The sequence below is a fragment of the Sinohyriopsis cumingii genome, chromosome 14, assembly GCF_028554795.1.
Source record: "Sinohyriopsis cumingii isolate HCF-2022 chromosome 14, ASM2855479v2, whole genome shotgun sequence".
Classification (NCBI taxonomy): domain Eukaryota; kingdom Metazoa; phylum Mollusca; class Bivalvia; order Unionida; family Unionidae; genus Sinohyriopsis; species Sinohyriopsis cumingii.
This window is the reverse complement of record NC_142974.1, coordinates 75,447,332-75,471,542: the sequence shown is the minus strand read 5'-3', so window position 1 is coordinate 75,471,542 and position 24,211 is coordinate 75,447,332. Positions and strand designations below refer to the sequence as shown.

At 32.8% G+C, this 24,211-nt stretch overlaps 1 protein-coding gene across 2 annotated transcripts in view; it reads right to left on the bottom strand.

Moving 5' to 3' along the window:
• LOC149784177 (death domain-containing protein 1-like) overlaps positions 1-23,926 on the bottom strand; it is a 78,657-nt gene extending 54,731 nt beyond the window's left edge. Inside the window, exon 1 of one of the 2 annotated variants that reach the window (XM_089932250.1) lies at positions 23,791-23,926. The gene's annotated coding sequence lies outside the window, so the exon portion shown is untranslated. Of the gene's footprint in view, positions 1-4,895; positions 5,028-23,790 lie in introns of those variants that run through there. The other variant, XM_089932249.1, reaches the window with a different exon arrangement.
• Between the last annotated feature and the right edge of the window lie 285 nt (positions 23,927-24,211).

Here is a 24,211-nt window from a genome sequence, read left to right as displayed (position 1 = left end):
TGTCCAGATTTGTCAAGGGATTAAATATCACCACCATATGTGCCATATTCTGATCACACAATTTTACATATATTTCTTCAGAGAAGAGTAACACTGTGATGAAAATCATGCCTATCTGTATCAAATGTATGGATAACATTTTTGAAATGGTACACATATATGTATTTTGTGTGTATAATTTATAACCTCAAGTCATATGCATCATGTACACTGACTGTTATAGGAATTAAACATTCAGAACTGAAATGGTCAAATAGTTTACTTATTGTTTTAAAATTGCATTTAAGATCGGAGCTTCTTGACAAACATTTGTAAGAGCCGTATTGGAAGTGAAAGATTATCTTTGCATATATGGACAATATATTCTGAACTAAAAAATTACACCTAAAGAATGAATATCTTAATCCTATTTTTAATCAAGCACATCTTTTTCAAAAGCATCACTGCAATCACATACTATATATATATATATATATATATATATATATTGGATAAGTAACACTTATTCATTCTTTATGAAACAATACCCGTTCAAATATTACACCATATAAAACAAAAGAAATGTATTTCTGATGGCAATTTCGACTGCATACTAGTCCTGTGATGTGTTAAAATTTTAATTGTTTTGACTAGACGTATCAATCTTTCAATACGTATTTTTGCTACTTATTTTCCTGTTATGTAATGCTACCCTGGCACACATCAACACATGCTCCACATAATTAAAGAAATTGTAACTTCATACTTCAATCTAGGAAGTGTTTTCTTTGTTTATGATCGAAGGTAATTACACGTGTAATTAATGGACCAGTATCAGTGGTGCCAAAAGAAAATTAATTCCCCTACTACATACCTTGAATTTTTGGACAAGGTACGCAACAAAAACATCGATACCACATACATTAACATAATAATGTACCTCATAGAAATTAACAAACATGGCAACATATAAATCCAACCACAAGTAATTGTAATAACAATTACTAGAAGGGCTAAAGTAGTAAGGTAAGACTGCTAGCTGAAGCGCACGCCCATGGTTGTTGTTGTGTTTTTTTTTTATATAAATATTTTTTTATTTTTTCCCCCTCGTGTAGGCATGCCGCTAACATAATACTAACCATCATGGTCTGAGAAAAACAACAGATATATCCTCATAACTATGTATACATATTATAAAGGTGGAAAACCCCCGCCATCAGGCCCAGATACACACGACAACAAGAGTGGTAAGATAAAAATAAACACAAAATATACTTAGGCCCCAACCATCTTAAGACTATAAGGTGTCCTAAGCCATGTCAAGAGGACACACACACACACACACACACCACTGCGAAACTAAATAAACAACAACAACAACACAGTCCCCAATTTGTAACACGACATGTAAATCAAACACTTATAGTCAGACCAAACATACTAATTTATACAACAAAAAGGGGCACAATATACCGTCTAAATTCAATATAGCTATTAAACAAAGAATCGTGGCGATAAAAGACCAGTCGCAATATCAAGATCTTAGGCAATGGAAATCGAGTCGAAACAGAACAGCAAACTCTAGCAAAACAGCAAGACATTATAACAGCACGAAGAAGAACGAAAGACGGTATCAAAGAATGAAGAAGGAGTAAAGAAGAAAACGGACATCGACTTTCAAATTGCCAATTTATATGAGGCTCTTCCTTCGGCTATTGAAGACCTATTTCGATACAAGCTCTATACCCACAACTCTAACTCGATCCTTTGTATAACACTAACAAAATGAAAACCGAAAGTAAACACAGCGTGACCGAAACATGTATTGCGTACCTGACACCCATCTGATTGTCAACATTTCGGAATATCAAAAGTACACCATGTACACCAAATACCAACTTTAATTAAAAATAGTAATGAAATTACACAACTCAAAGGATTAGGAAAATTACACGAGTGACTTACACACCATTGGGATAGATTTCTGTCCACTAGTACAACTGGACTTGAGTCCCGCGGGCCCCTTGTCTCCTTTCCTCTGCCTGACATGTTCATGAATTAAAAAGTGCGACATTCGCACATAAAAGCGGGACTGTAGTGGCTCCATTCCTACAGTCTCGATCAATTTAAAATCTCGACCTTCGAAATTTAATCAGTCGCGAAAGCACTAGTTGCGTAGGCGACTTAAATCATTTAATTGATCAGTGGTGCCACCTAGATAATAACAATAGCTTGCTACTATCTACCACTCGACAATGGCTGACATCAGGACTTGGAGGAAAGCATTGATTTACTTGAACTATTTTGAGATCGGGAATAATACAGAAGTCAATTTAATATGATTTCATTATTTTCTTTTCATATTTGAAGTACAGCAGTTTCAACGCTGTCTGACAAATGATAGTTTAAAAATAAAGCAATTTTGAAAACATGAGAATTGTAGTCAGAGCTTGTTAATTTTGTTATAAAACTTCGCCAGCAATGGGCCAGTGTCTGTTAAATTTATACTTGGACACTGATACCCAAAATACAACTGACTTTTACATCAATCGACATCCACCACATTTCAAGCAACTACAGTGTATGTAAACGAAGCTTGCAAATGTGTGTCTGTGCTTGTGCGATTCACGTTTATAATGTAGCTTTTTTCATATCGCTATGATGTCTGCAGTGTGGCAGTTCACAGTAATTTATATAAAGTGGGCATCATGCCAAATTCAAATAGGGTCTTGTCCCACCCAGTCATATTCTCCTGACACGAGGCCGACAAGTTCAAACACTAACATCTTAATGCTAAGCGCCAAGCGAGACAGCTGCTATAGCATTTATTAAAGTATTTAGTATAATTCAGCTTGGGTTTAAACCAACTGCATCAATCATCTGAATCAGATTATCTAACAAATTCAGCCATTGTAGCAGTTTCTATAATATATAGACTAGCAAGCATAATTTATTATTCGGAGACTTGGCAATATGCGCTGCTGAGGACGAGAGGTATTCTTGAAAAATAGGCATTTAGTAATCATGTCAGTCAATCAGGGATAATGCTAATGAACACTGTTTATTTTGTTTGATAGACCCATACAACATCAAAAACAAGGTGGTCATCTTAAATATAATTATTAGGATTAAGTGTAAAAAAAATCATACCACTTACAACTAAACATTTTGTGCCAATTTATGACATGTGACAGACCTTATCATTCCTAGCACCACAGACACATATTTGATGCTTACAATTTACCACAAATTTGTATAATAACCCGTGTGTTATTTGGCTATATGATACAATCCCCACAAATATATGAAGGGTAGGACATGATCACTCTGCCAGTTTTTTTTTTTTTTTTTTTTTTTAACTTTTAAACCGTCAGAAATATACTAGCCTGTTTTAAGCTGGAATAGGGGCAAAAAGGAACTCGGAAATATTAGTATTTAATTTAAACATGGACCTTCATGTTTATACAATAATAGCTTGACTCATCGTTTTATGAACTTCACAATAACTAGAACAATATAGTATATTTATTCTTGGGTCTATCTCTATGCTAGGAATGCTTTATTTCCAATGGATACGGTATTCTTCAAAATGCATGTATTAAAGAGCAGCGGAAATATTTAATTTAAAGTATTAAAAGTAAGTATAATGTTATTTTTAAAAGTGAGGCGAGAAAACACATGTGCATGTAATAAGTCCTTATATCATTATGAATCTCAATATCCGTATATGGTATAATTATGATCTGCCATAAATCACCCACATATATCTACTTAAAGCAGATCCACAATAAGCTTCAGAATCAACTGGTCAATGGCGAAACAAAAAGATGCATATTTGTGTTGGCTAGAAAAAAGTTTACAAGGGGATAAACCTATACTTGGGTAGGTAATTATGTCCTGTATTTTATTTTTAGTGGGTTGATATGGGAGTTGTCATGGGTGTATTTTATATATACCCGATATTATTTATACGTAAACTGCCATGCGCAACGACACGTGACACACACACACATATAATGGTGTGGCATTTTGCAGTATCTCCATCGCCTAAATTGCGTATAGATTAAGTCAAACACCAATCCTTAACCTACATCATGCACTCTAAGAAAAATCAAGTCACTGTGAAATATGTTGATTGAGTTTGCAACATGAATTATCGACGGATAAACTAGCTATAGTCACATTTAGTCAAACTGCATGATCAACCAACATCTTCCATATCTTGGAATATTCTTAATACTGGTTACACTGTTAGATCCATGTTAATATAACAGAGTAAACAAAATACTATTACAATTTTCACAACAACTATTTTGGAAGTAGTGTCTACAATATATTTAAAACAATGCAAATGTAAAAATAAATTAATTAGGAAGTGATGTAAAACTTTGTAAATAATGCAAGTATGAAAAAAGTTGTTTTTAAACTTCCCTTCATACTAAATATATTCTTAGATTATGTAAGCAAATGAAATGAGGGACCTATTTACTAAAACGTATTACTTGTCTTGTGTATATTGTATGTATAATAAGTTATCCTATCTTAGAAATACATCAGCATGAGTGGATACTTATATTAACGGTGATATAAATTCAAGGGGGTGACTCTAGGACTTTTTTATTGCCTATAAATATATTTATTTAAAAAGATAATACTGTTAAAATAGATTCGAGTTGCTGTACAATTTAAACTAAGACAAGCTAAAATAAATATATTCACTTGTGTGATACACTGAATAAGATCAAAACACACAGGTTTATTACAATACACTTTTTTCTGATACACCCCTTGAATACAGTTATTTGACAAGACAATGGTTTTATTGCAGCAAAAGCCGAGAGATAGAAATGTGCACAATTTGCTCTGCTGAGTTCATTTGAATATAAGGATAGTGATCAATTTTCATAGTTACTTACCGTAAGGTGATCAGCAAGAGACAGTACAATACAAAACCGCTAAATGTATTTTCCTCCCCTGCACACTTTCATTTTGGTCGTAAACAATGTGTGAAACGTACGCAAACTGTACCAGCACTGATTATAACTAATGCAGTCGTACAATCTAATAGGACACATAGCCATAACACTATTCAGACTACATACTATATACTATGAACCATATTGAGGTATTAGCCAATCAGACTGAATGAGCTTAGAGGGCGTGGAATCCAAACCGCTCGTATGGAACATCCTTCTACAGGTAAGATTACTTACACATATTTATAATGTGTACTGAACTAAAACAGCCCTAATGTTAAACTAAGTTTTACTAATATATCATAATAAACATAGCACCCAGACTAGAAGCATGGTAGAGTAACAGTGAAGGTTGCGAATGACGTATTAATACTTAGCTTCTCATTTCGCTGGTACAAAAATAGGACAGTCCCTACCAGAATATCAATAATGAGAATGTATATATTTCAGATTCAGATTCATTAAGGATAGGTGCACACTAGTATTTTTCATAGACAGCCAAGGCAAAAGCATTACTTTCTCCGCTGTCGAAAATTTCAAAACATCGTGGGACACCATATGGGCTATCATATATTCCAGAAGTAACTTTGGCCTGTTTTGAATTGAAATGAATTTTAGCCAAGAGAATGAGATACATTGTGTAGGTTGCCTAAAGAGACAGTGTGACATATTTAAGTGTTTTTCAAGCATTTCCTTTCCTTGTAAGAAGAATGAGCAGTAAAATGAATCTCAAGATGGGAAACAATCTATATATTTTCAAACCTTGGAATTACTCTGATTACAGCAAAAGAAAACAGCGAAATATACATCAATCATATATATATGTGGGTATTCGTGTGTGTGTGTTTATGTGTGTGTGCGTGTGTGTGTGTATGTGTGTGTGTGTATACATTTATGTTTTTACAAAGAAAATAATGAAACTGTCCACACTGGGCAAGTGGGGGCCCCGAGTGGCCGAGAGGTCTAAAGGGCTAACCGTTACAAAATCACTGCCATGTCAAGTCTGTATGCGTGGGTTCGAGTCTGGGATTCGGCCAATGTGGTTTGGTGAGAAAGCTTGCCAGTAGCTCCTCATGGCTGGGTGGTTCTATCCTGGTTTGTGCAGGGTCTTCCTCCACCAGTAATACTGGCAGCCATGTATAGCCTATCGTGTGCTGACAATAGGCATTAAACCCAACAACAACACAAACTTGATAAGTGATTGATTGAATCGATGAACTATCTTGGGCATATGTAATACATGTTTTGATGAGTAAGCAACTAAATAAATCTTATTTTGCACAAAACAATAACCACGTCTAACATTCACTGATAACATAAATGCAAATGTGTTTGGAATACACCAAAGAAGATCTATACATATATTTTGAGACATTACTTAATCTGCGGTGATTTGAATCTGAAATGAAGAGGAAGCAAGTGCCTTGATTGTCATGAACACGTGAAAACATTTCCAAAATTTAAAATAAATAATCTCCTTCATATCGGTTTAAGATATACCCTCAGTATAGTTTACATTAGAGATTCATGTCAAGTCTAATATAACATATAAAGTCCGATAATTTCAAGTGGTGATAAAGTAATAGAAGACATGGGTCCCGTATGACGCATTGTATCACCTACAACAGTGCCATGATGTAATATAACCGTATATAGGAACACTACTGACCATTGTACATATATTTCAAAATAACTACGAAATGTTGACAAGATGAGATTGCCTCAGTAACTTTGCCATTTCAGTTCCATTTTTGCTTCTTTTTCTTTCAAAATTCCCCATGTAACTGAAAACACTTAATAATAATTTGTAGTAATACAAATAATACTATCTTTATTGTGTGTAACATTCAATTAGTTCCACGTTGCCGAAGCACATATCAAATATAAAATAACATAGTAAACAATACAAAACTCATGCAAGTTGAAGGATGGATTAGTGGAAAATGCCATAACAATGGCAGTTACCGCTAATGTTTCGATGATATATATATATCCCTTTCCTTGATGAGTTCTTGAAAAAGGTGATTGTTTTTCATGAATGAATATTAAATAAAACATTTGGCCTATATTTAGTCTGTGAATAAGACCTGCCAAAGGTTTATATAAAACCTTCAAGGGGAAGCTTTATGGTGGTGACGTCAACAACAATATTGCTCAAAACAAAGTAGTAAACACGTTATGCCATATATTAATGACGGCTGACCAAAAATGGAAGACTGAATTAAATTAAATTATTATGACATTAAAACTACACATTTATAGAGTAGCTAAATAAATATACATTACACACTTTTTTGTTTGCACTAAAACTCAAATATAGAAAGCATTACACTATACCCTCTCTTGTACATATAAAGCAAATAGCTAACAACTTCATGCAAAACAATCGTAAGAAGTAATTATGTTCTTATTCATCACATACAACGATTAACACAGCATTACAATAATCTCACGAGATGACACAAATCTGACAATAAACGACCCTAAAGAATAAACATGAATATCACAAATTCAACATTCAAAAAAATTTGCAGAATCTTGATTGTATCAGTTTGTGTGGGTTTAATGCAGTTTTGAGCACAACAGAGGCTATAAAATTCAGTCAGTACAACTCGTGGAGAAAAAAAGGAAGGGCCAATTACGAAAGAACCAGCAAAACATGATACGCTACTGGCAAGCATTTTAGCATACCCATAATAAGTGAGCCCGAGACTCGATCCCACGTAGATGTGAGATGTCATGACTATGAATGGTCAGATGTTTGGACCAGTTGACTATTCAGGGCTCCAGCTATTTGCTTATATACTAAACTATTACTATCACATATACTTTACTAAACGTTAATTTCAAATAAAAGCAACATATACATTGAAATGCCTTCATATAATTTACTGGGAGATCAAGGTCTCTAATGTTTTGTATACTGATTACTCCAAACTCGAATATGCTTCACATTATAAACTGACATATCTGTGCAATTAAAATTGAACAGTAATACATGCACCTTCTATCTATTTCGAAATGTTTTACTGTTAATAGGGTTAGGATTCATATTAAAAAGCCAACATATATTACCATTAAATATTGTAGTAATGCTTACTATTGAATGCATATTTTTCATCAAATTTGCGGATCCATGTGAGGTTTCACCTTTAGATACTAACATGATTATTCAGAATGAACTAAGCTTAGCACTATTAGCATGATTAAATCATATGTTCATATTTCGCACATATTACTATTGTCATTTGCACTTTTACCTGTACTCAGTGTCAAGCATAACCTATCCTTATCATTCACAACTATATGACTGGAATAATTACTAGCCTAATACATTTCATTTACGATGCAAGGTGGTGAGATGATAGTTAGAAACTGCAAAAGTTCAAATAAGGAAATATAGCACCTTGTGTCAAGCAAATAGTAATCATATGTCATACGAATAAATAAGCTGCATGGATTTATTACAGTGAACACCAAACAAAAAACTACAAACAGGTTGCATAGATTGATTTTATTGACCTACATGCAAAGAAATATGATCAGACTGCATGGGTTTCAGAGTGACTTTCGTGTCAATAAATATAAACAGTCTGCATGGATTCATTTCATAGTAACCATCATGCCAAGAAATACAAGTAGGGTACATATATGCATTTCAGAAAAATCATCATGCCAAAACATTCAAAGCTTCATGGATTCATTTCAGATTAATTATTCTTCCCTTGTTTATAAAAATTTTGACAACACGTTTAAGTTGATATTTATACAATCAAATATAAGTATTAATGATGTTTGTAGGAAACTACCATCACAGTCGTTTTTTTTTCTCCAAACATTTGTTGTTGTATAATATTTCAAATTTATATCGTGACTTTTTACACTTGCAATACTGTCACAACTTCAAATCACTATGGAAAGTGTTGAATAAACCAACAAAATGCTTTTAAAGAAGCATCATAAATTAATTAATAGGAACAGGTGCTCAACGCAACATATGACAAATTATGACATGGGCAGGAAAGATGTACAAACATTTATGCTGTCTATTATACCATAAAAATAAAGGATTACTTTATGGGTCAGGTCTAACTGCATTCAGAAGAAAAAAATGTTTCTTATCAGCAATTGGAGAGGATTATAATTCAAGTAACAAGGGTCGGAGAGAAACAATCTTTTCCACCATTTTCATCTCACGTGTAAATCCTATGCAAAACGACAACGAGAACACCGTTTTGTTTCTGAGTTTCATGGATACGTGAACAATTGAAGACTTTTTAAAATAATGTTACAATTGTGCTTCAAAAAAAAAAAACAATACACACTTCACATTTTCAAAATATCTTACTAGCGTCATTTGTCCTCCTTCCGATATGTTTTCCCACTAATCGAACTTTAAGTGTTGTTTTCCCTCTGCCAAAAGTACGAATATAGATCCTGTCTAAAACCTTTTGAATGACAATAAAATCATAATCAGGGCACAACATTTCCACTCATTAGAGGTTTAGAAGTGAAATACATTTTTGAAAATTGAATGTTATTCTTAGCTTTGTTAAAGATTTTAAAACTTGTGAGGCTCAAGACAAAAGCAAATACAACATTATTTACACGGTTAGCATTATATTTATTAAAATGTGATAAAGTTTCAATATAATGATGGAACAAAATAAGCAGATGCATTTAATTTGCATAATTCTTAGTCAACGGCCAGACTATCCTAGCAATATTCCGTGTGCAAAAATGCATTATTATGTGGTCATTGTTTAGCTGTTTATCATTGTTTCAAAGTTTTAGTTTTTTATTTAGGTTTCCTTCAGATTGATGTAGATTTGTTTCTAATCTTAAACTAAAATGGGTTTTCTTTAGGTGTTTGATGTTCACTTCGAACATCTTCATATATAGAAATAGCGGTTATGAAATTAAAATCATTTTTCGAAGTGTTTGTCCAATTGGATAAGTTACATTAAATTAAGTATATTTAGTAATAAATATGGAGTCGGACAAGTGTATATTTTGTTTACTTTGTTGTAACAGATTCCAGGACAAGAAAATAATCACCACTCAAAACAGTCAACATTTTTAAATCACTAACACTCTCAACATTTTCACAACAACAATTTTAGAAGTGTTGTGAAAATAGTTTTTTTTTAAACAATGTGAATATGACAATAACAATACTTTGAAAGTGATTTAAAACTCAAATATGAATAAAACAATACGTTAGAAGTGATGTAAAACTTAAATACGCGAAAACATGCATTTCTGAACTGAGTACTAAATAACTCATTAGATAGTATATACAAATGAGAGACCTACATGCTAATACTGTTCACTACTTCTTGTGTACATTTATGTCTTTCTTGTCTCATAAATAAATCAACACCAATAGTTATTTATATTTTTTATATTAGCACAATGGTGAATTATTTATTGGAAGGGTGCCTATAGAAGTTGTTAATTTCCTATCAGTATGTTTTTCTTTTAAAACGAAATATCTATTACAATAGACTCTAGTTGTTCTAAACGTTGAGCTAAGACATTCTAAATTAAACCAATTCAATTTGCTACACTGATAAAGATAAAAAACACAGTTGTATATTACCGTACCATTTGCTGATGGACACATGGAAAAAAGTTAACTGACAAGACAATAGTTTTATTGTAGCACAAGCCGAGGGATAAAACTGTGCAAACAAAGTATGTTGAGTTCATATAAATGAAAGAGTGTGAACAAGCAGCATAGTTGCTTATCTTAAGGTGATCATCATGAGACAACACAATCCAAAACAGCTACACGTATTTTCTTCCAGTTAACAATTTCCCAATGGTCATAAACAATGTGTGAAACACATAAACTCTCGAAACAATGCCATACAAATAGCAATCTTAGTATATAATAGGTCACAAAGTCATAACACTATCCAGACTATGTATTATATGCTACGAACCATACATCACTGTTATACAACAAGATTAAATTATTTTATGGGGCGTGAAATCCAGTCCTCTGATATGGACCGTAGCAGACTGGAACCCTGGTAGAGTAACAGTGACAAATGCGGAACATGTGTTCATTATTAGCTTCCCATATCCCCATGTACATGAATTGGACAGTCCCTGACAGCAGATACAAAACGATAATTGTGTTGCTGGATATAATGAATAAGGGTCTTTTATCACTTTGCAACCTGGTATTTTTCAGAAGGGTAATGTACTCAATCAAATCTTGCTTCCCTCCTGGAATATTATTTTCTGTATGTGTTTAAAAAATACATCTTCAAACTCATCAAACACCACATACTATCATTGCCTGGTGGAATCGCTTAAAAAGAAAAATAGCTGACATGCTGACATATGCAAATAGTTGAGCAAAGAAATTACACGAGTAATCATTTGTACAAAGTGCAGTTTTAAACTCATCCACGCAGAGTTAAGTAAAATTACAGGCATGGGAAATAAATACATTTTCTTGATATATGAATATAACATTACATTTAAATACTTGATGCATGACAAAATGTTTTATGATTTCAAAACAAACCTTAATGTCGGAAAACGTTTCAATATTGGTAAGTTGTAACTTTGCTGATATCACATTCCTATTCAGACATATCCACATATACATACATTAAACACCCAAGTAACAGTGAATCATGTAATAGTTGCATAATTATGGCATATCGAATATTGTGAGTGTTGCATGAGCAAACATACAATTTTGTCGCGATTTTTTTATATACCGGGTAGCTAATTTTTCTTTACACCTAATATTTCATAACTCCGACAAACTTTAATACATTAATTGAATTGAATTTTATTTAGGTATACGGCAGGTATGCGTATTTAAACTATTCAATATTTATTTCGCTCAATTTAATAGACCGATTGAGCAGTACGCAATCAAGAGTAAGTTTTAACTATCGAAATCACATGATCATCAATAATAAGGGACGTATCAAAAGGTTCAAGAATAATTTATTATATTCGATTAATGTTAAAAAGAGCTTTGATATTAACAAGTTTGATTGTTAACATTATTTTAATTCTTAAAATTGTTATTACAAGTTAAAAATCTACAATCAATACAATTGAATTTAATGTTCAAGGGGATTACGTGCATTTTTGATTTCGGTTACTGCTAATTTGTAGTCAAATGCAAAGCAGATCACGAAACATCAAAGCGCTTATTCTTATTCTTATTCCTATTCGTCTTCTTCTTATTATTATTATTATTATTAGTAGTAGTATCAGTAGTAGCAGTAGTAGTATAAGTAGTAGTAGTAGTAGTATTACTCATGTTAACATTATTTTTTTACAGGGACACTCGACAGTCTGTATCCAGATGAGGAAATGACAGTACAAAAACTGGTTCAACAACATAACACTCCAGTCGATCTCCGTATACAGAAGAATGTGAATGTGTTTGATATTAAATCAGGCAGACATGTGCGGATTCATCTAAGTCGTCGTCCAGGTAGCAGTTGTTAAATGTACCCGTATGATGCAGACGTAGCTGGGTAAAACTTGGAACTAACAGCTGAATTGCTAAGCGCTCATAATTAAGAGGTTAGTGTCTGGACTTGTCGGTCTCGTTTCCTGATGATGTGAATGGGTGGGACATCTTGATACATGTATGCGGCATGATGCACCAGTGAAAGGAATCACAATATACTGCCACACTACAAACATCGTAGGGATATAATGGAAACTTTGATAAAGCTACGTAAAAACTCCATATCACTCACAAGCACTCTCTGTCTCTCTAACTGCTTATGTGTATATATGTATATATGCATATAACCTAGCAATAGCAAATATAAATGTAAATTAGAGATACCGAACTGTTATTACATGTAATTTTAAACTTAAACATATGTGCAAGCAAATCACACAGAGCTAATATTTGATTGGTTACTGTCAGTTGAATGAAATGTTTATATTGAATGGTTGTTTTTATTTTTGTTATGGTCTCTGTCTCTGAAGAGGCCTCAAGTCTGTTCCGAATAGTAGCCGTTATATGTAAAGGGCAGACCATTTGTTTGTCTCTTCTTTATCTTGATGTCAAAATGTTAATTTAGAGACCATATTAATAAACCCTAAGTTATGTAGTCACTTCAGTGCATTTTGAAAATGCACTCATCTACCAATGTTAATGACCCCACCTTAAATTTAAATATAACTGCGTTACCATATGCAGCCCATACAAGTCATAAATAATGTCAGGTGCACATTTCATAACATCCCATAAGGAAGTCTGGACCATTTGTAATATCATGTCCCATGGATTTCTCAGCCATTGTCATGTCACCTCACATGGTCTCTGGACTATCTGTCATATTATTTCACTGGGATGTCCCAACTAGTGCTCTATATTTTTTATGTATGTGCTGCGTGATTATCTCGAATACACAGTAACACAAGAAAATGTGAAATAACAAGCTTTGAAAAATATAACAAATAGTTTATTTCCCTGGAAAAATACAGTAAAAACACAAAAAAATATTATGAGGACTTATGGTTTCTATAATCAAATTAAAAAATAATACAATGGTAATTCACGAATACAGTTGTTGCAGTATACTATTGAAATGTTCTAAAGATTCCAAGTTCGAGTCCCGACGAAGAATCCAAGATGGAAGGAGATGACTTATGATGCTGCCTGTTGACATCTACAGTTTCTTGTAAAAACTATAATTTATCGTCCGGTTTTGGAAATCCAAACATAAGTTTCAATAAATGTGCTTGTTCAAAATTTCTGTATGAATACAATAATATTTTTAGAGAAACTAATTCATTACTTAAATACTCAATATTGAAAAGTTATTTTCTGTTCACAACAGAAGAAAACAACTTGACATCTAGTTTTTAAAAAGCCCTGGACTATCAGATCTCTCTATCTGATTCTCTCTCTCACTTGACAGCACTAATACTATTAAGTATTTCACACTTTCGGGAATGCCTAATTGTGAAATATATTGCGAGATAGATGATGACATGATAACGATAACATGTAAAATTCGCACAGCTCCTGTATGCCCTTGATAAGAACCAATCATTCTAATCCTAGACAAATGTTGTTTACTCGACCCTCAATCAAGGCCAGGAACTAAGCCAAAAATATACTTAACTGTTTATGTTATTAGGTATATAAGGAAGACTCAGGTCAAACGGAATTTTCTGGGAGGTATCAAACTGATTGACATGTAAATAAAATAAAACGAGTCATAAACTCTCAATCAAACCAAATAAAATACAAATTAAATCGAATGTAAATTAAATCAGATATATATAACAGTTAGTGTGTGTATGTGTGTGTATGTGTGTTCGCGTGCAAACAACTGTTTTTCAAATTTAACTATTCTTAAACGTTCAGGTTTAAACAGTTCTGTATTTGATATTCACATTGACTACACGACATGTCATATTAAGTGCTATGGCCTAATTCATTCTCAGACACGGAGATTATGTGGATATCAATCAAAACGCCATTTGAAGAAAAGCAAGAAAAGGGTTTTACTAAACATTACGTTGAATCATATAATATGCATGTATTCGTCATCCATTTTGAAAGTATTCAGAGTGCCCACGCGCAGTGATCACACACTATTTATATACCATTAAGAACGTATTTAAAACACAATATGTATGCTGACCCACTGGGCACTCTCTATTATGTTTCCAAGCATGTTCAATACCAATAATTCTACTGATGTATTTATACGACCGCACACCAGTTGCCTTATATTCATGATTAGCTAATACATATAACGTACATATCATGCAGGTTATAATACCAATCAACGACGTTTTCACCATTTTACCATATTCTTATTTCATTGTTTCTGTATTTCGAACATATTGTCATTTTAATTACACGACTGAATTTAATGTGTCATCCATTTATTCGTCGTTCAGTCATGTATGTTTGTCTGTTCACATTGCTTGAATGGACGATATGTTAAGGAGTGTAATGCATACAATTCAGTCTGGATAATCCTTGAATGAATATTTGTATGTCTATCTCCTTTGACAATCACCCATTCAAAAGCCAGGCCACACCACACTATTCAGAACATAACCAGACCAAATACAATATAATGCCCACACCGATCGATATTACTCTGCGACCAAATTGAATACTTTAACATGTTTGATTCAATATTTATACAACATCAATTATAAATATCATCCCACAGCGTTTAAAAATTTAGTAGCATAAACACATATATAATTGTATTTGGTTAATACACGGTAAAGCAGTAAGTAATCAAAAGTACGTTTTGACTTTCAAAATCAAGTGATCATCAATGTTAATTAACCTACATAAAATTTAAATTAGAAATTTATTTTATTCGACTAAATTTTGGAAAGAGGTGATGTCAGGAGCACCTCTATACCTTCCAGTATGGGTGTCTGGACCACTTGTAATACCATGCCGCATGGATATCTCAACCACTGTCATGTCACCTCACATGGTTGTCTGTACCATCTGTCATATCATTTCACATAGATATCACAACCCGTGCATTTACTTTCAATAGGGTCTAACTGTCATAGCGATTGCTGAAAAAACCCAATTGATTTTCTTCGAGAAAACATATACATGAAAAATTGCCATCTGTGAAGTCGATATTGCAGAATGAACAATGTATCCAATTGTTCACAGCATTGTTTGAAAGCAAAGATTCACCATATGGCTAATAAATGTCTCAATACAGATATTGTTTACAGGCCACTATATCAGCAAATATATATATATATATATATATATATATATATATATATATATATATATATATATATATATATATATATATATATATATATAGATAGATAGATATATATATATATAGTTGGTAGTATTATTTTTTCTGTTAAATTATGATTGGGTATGAAATTAAATTTACACAAAATTTTGTGTTTGTATTACAATTTCTTTTTAAAATTGTTCAAAAGTATCTGGAATCACGAATAAGTTTAAAATTTAGTAATTTTACTAGTAACTGTGCTGTATTGGGAGGGGTAGTGGGAGGTAGAGCTCATTTGGTAGAAAGTCCAAATCGTACTGCATTGGCGTTTACGAAATATGTCCGTAGGTTCCGTTAGTTATGTTTTAGGCAATAGTCAATAATGTGCAAAAAGGCCGTTACACCACCCCACCCAACATTGCTTTATATTTGTATTTGGTTAGTGTGTGTGTGTGTGCAAAAATCTATTTTTCATGACTTTAATCACATTTAACGATCCTTGGACGTTATGCATATTATATCAGCTTTAGGCAGTTCCATATTTGATATATTCTGATTGAGGCACATGAAAAAACGACGTCAGGTTAAGTGAAATGGCTTAATTCATTATCAAACATGGAGATTATTTGGGTATCAGTCAGAAATCCAAGGAAAGGAAATGGCTAAACATAGCTTTGAATGATATTATAACGGCAATCGTCATCAATCTTAAAATTATGCAGAGTGTGCACAAGCAGCGATCACACGTCATTTATATACCAGGAAGAGAGTATTTAAAGAACTATGGATGCTGACCCACTGGAGACTGTATTCTGATTCCAAGCATACTTCCGCTGATGTATTGTATTTGATCACGATCAGCTCATAAATATAATCTACCTATAATTCAGATTAACATGAAATGTATGACGCTTTCTCTTCTAACTACATTATGATTTCCCTTTATTCTGTTTTTCGAACCGATTGCTCTTTTATTTACGCAACAACATTCAATTTGTTGTCCATTTATTTGTATTTTCGTCCTGTCTCTTTGTCTGTTCACCTTGTTTGTATGGATGATATGCTAAGGAGGATAATGCATACAATACAATGTGGATAATATCTGAGTGAATTTGTTTTGTTTATCACCTTTCTTGACAAAATCATTTCAAAAGAAAGTCCACATCCCACTAATCAGAACATCACCAGACCAAATCAAAATTTAATTCCCAAACCGATATCAACATGCAAAGATATTGGATACTTTAACTTGCTTGTTTCAATATTTGTACAATATTAGTTATACATATCCTACCCACAGCGTTTGAAAAAATAAAAGCAACAGGATAATTGTAATTGGTTAATCAATGAAAATGACAAAGACTTGATATACATAGAAAGAAAGTTTCGGTTAAAAAGAATCAATAATTTAGCACATCATGAGTGTACTGATGTGTCAGTTTGCTGATATTCAATTATAATCCTGACATAACCACACACACTGTCTTTTTATCGCTTACGTAATATCTTACCTTGCAATTTTTTTCCTAATTAATGGATATAAAATCGTTTTAAACGTTTCGTGAGCATATATTTGCACATTGATGCTTTCTTGTTATAAGCACGCTGAATGATTTAATTTTATTACAAACAAAGTCGTGCCTGTTCTAATGAATACGGGTTTTGTATCACATATTAATCAGTATGTTTCAGGAGGGTAATGCACACAATACAATCGTGATTCACTCCTTAAATGCATTATTTTTGTATATCTACAAAACATACCTCTTCAAATACATCATTCACCACATAATAACATTTCATGTTGGAATCTCTTAAACCGAAAAACAGCCAACATGCTGACATATGCAAATAATTGACTATAATTAACACGAGTCAATATTTATACAAAGTGCAGTTTTAAAAGTATCCCCACGTAGTTAGGTAAGATAACATTTTAAGTCAAAGAAAGAAAATATAAATAAATTTACTTGATATATGAACAAACATTAAAATTAACAAACTTTATGTATGACAAAATGTTTTATGATTTCGAAACAAATCTTAATGTCTGACATTTCAGTATTGGTAGGCTGTAACCTTGATGATATTAAATTCCTAGTATGACCACACTACACAGACATACATTAAGCACCTAAGTAATATTGAACCATACAAATATTTGCCTCAATATTGCATATCGAATCGTGTTAGTGTTGTATGAGCAAACACAAGTACCTGTCGCGATAGTTTTGTTATAAACGTGATATTTCATAACTCCGACAAACTTTAATAAATTAGTTGAATTAATTTTGATTTACCTATAAGGCAGTTATGCGTATTTAAAATAATAATTTTTTTTTTCGCACAATTTAATTGACTGGTCAATCAGTAAGTAATCAAATGTATGTTTTAACATTCAAAATCACGTGATCATCAAAACTTATGGAAGTACCTAATTGTTGAATCGGAAATTTATTTTATTTGACTAAATGTTGAAAAGAGATTTCATATAAATAGTTTATCATTATTATATTGTCCTAGGAGCGTTATTACAAGTTTACACACCGCACTCAATTCTATTTGTTTTTGTTTGAGAGGTTTACGGTCATTTTCGATTTATATTACTGCTAATGTGTGACCAAATTCAAGGAAGATCGAGGAACATCAATGCGCTTATTGCTATTATTATTATTATTAGTAGTAGTAGTAGTAGTAGTAATAGTAGTATCATTATTATTATTAATATTATTGTTATTATTATTATCATCATCATGATTTTACGGAACATCAACGACGGACAGTCTCTGACTCCAGCTGAGAAAATGACAGTAAATCAACTTCTCCAAGAAAATAACAATCCACTCTATCTGGATTGATACAATGATGTGAATCCTTTTGGTCAATAGTACCATTATTCTCCCACTGAGCTCACACTGCTCAAAAAACAGATTTGTGATGCATAACATACCTAAGAAATTATTTGTTTCTATTTCGAGATGTAATTTTTTATATAATCTAAACCTTATCGTTACAGTTGAAATTAAATATGGCAGGCATGCGCGGATTTATCCATGACGTGGTCCAGATAGCAATTTTCAAATGTACCCGTATAGAGAAAACTGCTCCGTGTGCAACTAGGTGAAAAAAGACAGTGATCTCTCTCTCTCTCTCTCTCTCTCTCTCTCTCTCTCTCTCTCTCTCTCTCTATATATATATATATATATATATATATATATATATATATATATATATGGTATTGTTGACCACAAGATGCAGATTGGATTCACATCATTGTATCAATCCAGATAGATAGATACATATATATTTTTTATTCATTTATTATAACTATGGCCTAGTGGTCATAGTGGTTAGACATTCCGGCTCGGATACGGGAGGTCGTGGGTTCCAACCACGGCTAAGTCATACCAAAGACTTATACAAAAATGGTACTAACAGCTGCCTCACAGTGCGCGCATTATCAAGAGGTTAGTGTTTGGACTTATGAGTTTGGTGTCAGAGTAATGTGACTAGGTGGGACATTCCAAAATGTCTGCGGCGCGATCCCCCAGTGATGGACATCACTATAAACAGCCACACTACAGACGCCTTAGCGATATGACACATGCTTTTAAAGCTACGTTTGAAACTTCTTATCTATATATACTGAGATCCTGAACTGGTAAAAGAGGTAATATTAAACTTGATACTATGTGTCGCCCATTCAAAGAGTTTTTCTTTGGTTACCTGCAGTTGGATGAAAGTTTTACATGAAATAGTTGTTTTCATATTTGATATGATATCTAGCTCTGAAGACGTCTCATCTCGCTTCCGAATAATAACCATTATATCTAAAGGACGGATCAATGGTTTTCTCTTCATTATATTGACGTCAAAATGTTAATGTATAGTCCATATTAATAAATCATAAAGCATGTAGTGACTCCATGGCATTTTGAAAATGCATGTATATATATATATATATATATATATATATATATATATATATATATATATATATATACATGCCAATGGACCAACCTTAAATTTAAATATAAACCACGTTACCATTTGCAGCCCATATGATTTATTAAGCGATTATATTGGATCAGAAAGCAGTTGAACATTAGAGAGATTTGTAATTATTGACCGAGTTTCTGTATATTTTAAATAAAAGAAGCACTTGTCTAATAGTGTATTACTTATATTCTGTTAGTAGGATAGTTTCTTCATCACACCACATGAAACATACGCAGTAATTCTTGAATTATATTGTTCTCCACAAATACTACATATCTGACGTAATATCATTATATTGATACTATTATATCAAATATAATACATTTGTTCAACACCAAAGGTACACGATCTTGTGAGATAAATTTATTTCATATTCAAAACTGCATTTAAGAAAATATAATTTATATATGCAGTGCCTGGTAGCTTTATCCATGAGCATGAAATGGATAGACCTTATGGTCCTTAAAGACCGCACTGTTGAATTAATTAAGTTACATGCGGAAAACCATTTGTGTATAATCTCACATTGATATATCGACCACCTGTCATACTATCTCACATTGATAGTTGGACCACTGGTCATATCATTCCATGTGGATGTCTGGACCACATTTTATATCACAAACTGTATGTCAGGTGCACCTTTCATACCATCCCACATGGAAGTCTGGACCACTTGTAATATCATGTCGCAATGATATATCAACCACTGCCATGTCAGCTCACATGGCTGTATGGACTACATGTCATATCATTTTACAGCGATGTCCCAACCCGTACAGTTGCCTTCAATGTTGTCTGTCAGAACGTTTGCTTAAAATAATCAATTGATATTGGTGTTCGTCACGAAAGCTAAAACAATTATGCAGGAAGAAATATCTACATAAGAATTCGAGGATGCAGAATGAAAAATGTATCCCATTTGTTTACAGCAGTGTTTGAAAGCTAATTGCTAAGGAATATTTCAGTACAGCAATAGTTTACAGGCGACTGCATCAGAAATTATATATATATATATATATATATATATATATACATATAGAGGTATTGTTGATAGTATTATTATTTCTTTTAAAATTGGATTGGGTATGAAATCAAATTTAGACAAAGATTTGCGCTTTTATTACAATATTTTTTTTAGATTATTCAAAAGTAGCCGGAATCATGAAAACTGTTTAAAATGTAGTCATTGTACTGGTGATGGTGTTGGGTGGGGAGGGGTAGGGGTAGGTGGAGCTCTGTAGTTAAGTCTGATTTTTACTGCATGTGCGTTCATGGAAAAGGCACTTATGTTCTATTTTCAAGTCATGTTATATGCAATAGGCAATATTGTGCTAAAATGACCGTTACTCCACCCCCTTCTCCACCAATTGCTTTGTTATTTTGCATTGTGCCTGTGCGCGCAAAAAACTTTCTTCACTTTAATACAATTTAACGTTCTTTATAAATTAGGCAATGTATTTAAGTATTGGCATTTCCATAATGTGATATTCATATAGAGACACATGACCACACGACATGTCAGATTAAGAGATATTGGTTAATTCATTCTCAAACACGCGGCTGATTTGGTTATCCATCAAAATGCCATTTGACGAAAAGCGAGAAAAGGGATTGGTTAAGTATTTAATCATATTATACCTGTACTCGTCATCAATTTTAAACTTATGCAAAGTGCACACGCGCAGCGATCACTTGTTATTTATATACCAGGAAGAGTTAAAGATCTCCGTATGCTGACTGGCTATACACTATATTCTGATTCCAAGCACGTTTGATATCAATATTTCAATTCCGCTAATTTATATGATCGAACAGCAGGTGGCGTAAATTCACGATTCGCTAATAAATATAACGTACATAGCATGCAGTTTAAACTGAAATTAACGACACTTTCACCTCTAACTATATTCTTATTTCACTTTTTCTCTATGTCGAACCGACTGTCCGTTTATTTACCCGACTTAATTCAATTTGTCATCCATTTGCCTTTCCGTCCAATATGTTGGCTGTTCACATTGCTTGAATGGACGATACGTTAAGGAGGGTTATGCATACAATACAATATAAATACTCTTTGAATGACTTTGTTTTGTCTATATCATTCCCTGATAATCACCAGTTCCAAAGCCAGGCCACACAGCATTATTGAGAACATAAGCAGACGAATTAAAATAAAATGCCAAAACCGATATCAATCTGCGAGGAAATAGAACACTTTAACACGTTTGATTAAATATGCATACACCATCAGTTACAAAACAAAATCATGTTAACTTTTGCGTGAGCAAATATTTGCCCCTAGATGTTAAAGTGCTAGATGTATGTCGAATGATTCCATCTGAAAAAAAAAATATGTGTTGACATAAAGAATGAGGATCTTGTATCATCTTTCGTTTATAGATCTTATTTACATAGGTAATGGTAAATAATAAACACTTTTCTAAGAGGCACCACCTGCATAATGTAAAATATTTATGTAAAATATTTATGTTATATCCAGTAGTCCTCGCGATTATTTTCAGATTCTTAATATGCATGTGAAGATGTAAAGAACTTGTTCTAACAACAATACAAATAATTCAATAGACTGGAGGTTAATTGTTTGGTAAACCTAATTTTGTGGAGAGAAAAAATATAAACTCTTTATTATACAAAGAGGCGATTAACCCATACATATTAGTAGTTTTCAATGTGGGTACAGGTAACTGATTGAGAAACGTGTGCAAAGATCTACAATACATTCAATTTCATTGACAATTGACAGTTATGCAGATAAGCTGTATTGACTAATGGTTTACCTTAACAAATTACTTTTATCGCCACCAGTTTTTTTTTTTTTTTGTGCGCGCACATGTGTGCGTGTGTGTGTGTGTGCCATAACCGGCTAATCAACGAACAAAATACGTGTCAACAAAGATAGCAATACAAGATCAATCCTATATAATCGTAAATTATAATACGAGCTACACATTTTGAAAAGTATACATCAGAAAATGTCGGAAATTTTGTAAAGCAAACACAATTGTGAATTCTGCTGCATGTGCTTTAACTTAAATATCTATATTTCAAGACTTTTTCAAACCTATGTGTAACTATTATATCCGATGCATTGCAATGTGTAACAGGATCTGAATATATGCCTTTATATTCTATACAACATATGCAGTGCGATTCTTTCAAGGTCTAAACATGCAACGCATTCAATTACTTCACAGGAACATTTTTTATGTAAATGAATTTTTGACTTTATGAAACCTTCTGACGTACAAAACAAATTCGTACAGTCAGTTAACAACGGTGAAACAATAATGTGATGCATCTATTAAAGATGTGTAGACACACGATGCAGGAAAACCAATATGTGATTCATATAATATCATATAGTAAAGGTATAATTCTCGTGCAAATAGGTGCAACTCTCACTGTACTCAAATGTACTCAATTGATACAGAATATGTGTTCCATGTACTCAACTGAACATGACATGTGTTCCATGTACTCAATTTAACACAGCATGTGTTCCATGTACTCAGTTGAACACGACATAATTGAAACATACGTAATCAGTTGTAATATAACATAATTGTATCAATCATACGATTCATGGCTCGTATCGTTATTTATACGTCATGTACGATTCATAAAAATGAATGACTCCTTTAAACACTTCAAAACCTTGTAAACATGAAAGTTTGACATGTCTCACATGTTCATTTTCAAACCTCAAATACGTTCTTTGGTTAGCGCGCACTTGTATTGGATAAACACCGTCTTCATGGATCCACCATGCGCACACGTTTATATATCAACTCGTCCGTCCTTGTATGACCTTGATGGTCTCACATACTTCCATCCCCATACAGTCAGACATACAAACAGACTGACAGCCTAATGCACCCGGATACGCTGAAATAAGCTCAAACGGGTCGTAATAACAGGTACAAAAAAACACCTATAAATACGTGCTACCAAATTAAAATCTTAATAGTAATTTGCTACAGCTCAAAGGTTCATAACGTTTCAAATTCGCGTCATACGCTGAATATGCTTCACATACATGCAAAACAAAAACGGTTAACACTTACCCATATATCTGTGGAATGAAATGTAGAGCATACACTCCTTGACAAGATCCCAATAGACCAATGGGTCAATAAAAGCATAAACTTGACTTAAATCTTCAGGAAATGAGTAGAGGCAAGGATAAAATACTTAACTTGAAAAAACAATTATCGACCTTTGGTAACATTGTACCCTTGCACGAAGAAAATGATCAAATCGTTCTAAGGTGAAACCAATTTATTTATTTCCTTAATATGTTACCCAATGAAATCAGTCGACGTAATTAACACGTGCAATATATACATGATATATTATATATATATATATATATATATATATATATATATATATATATATATATATATATATATATATATATATCTTCGTCAAGTGGAGGAACACATTATATATACAAAAGAAATTTTGAAAATAAAATATGAGGAA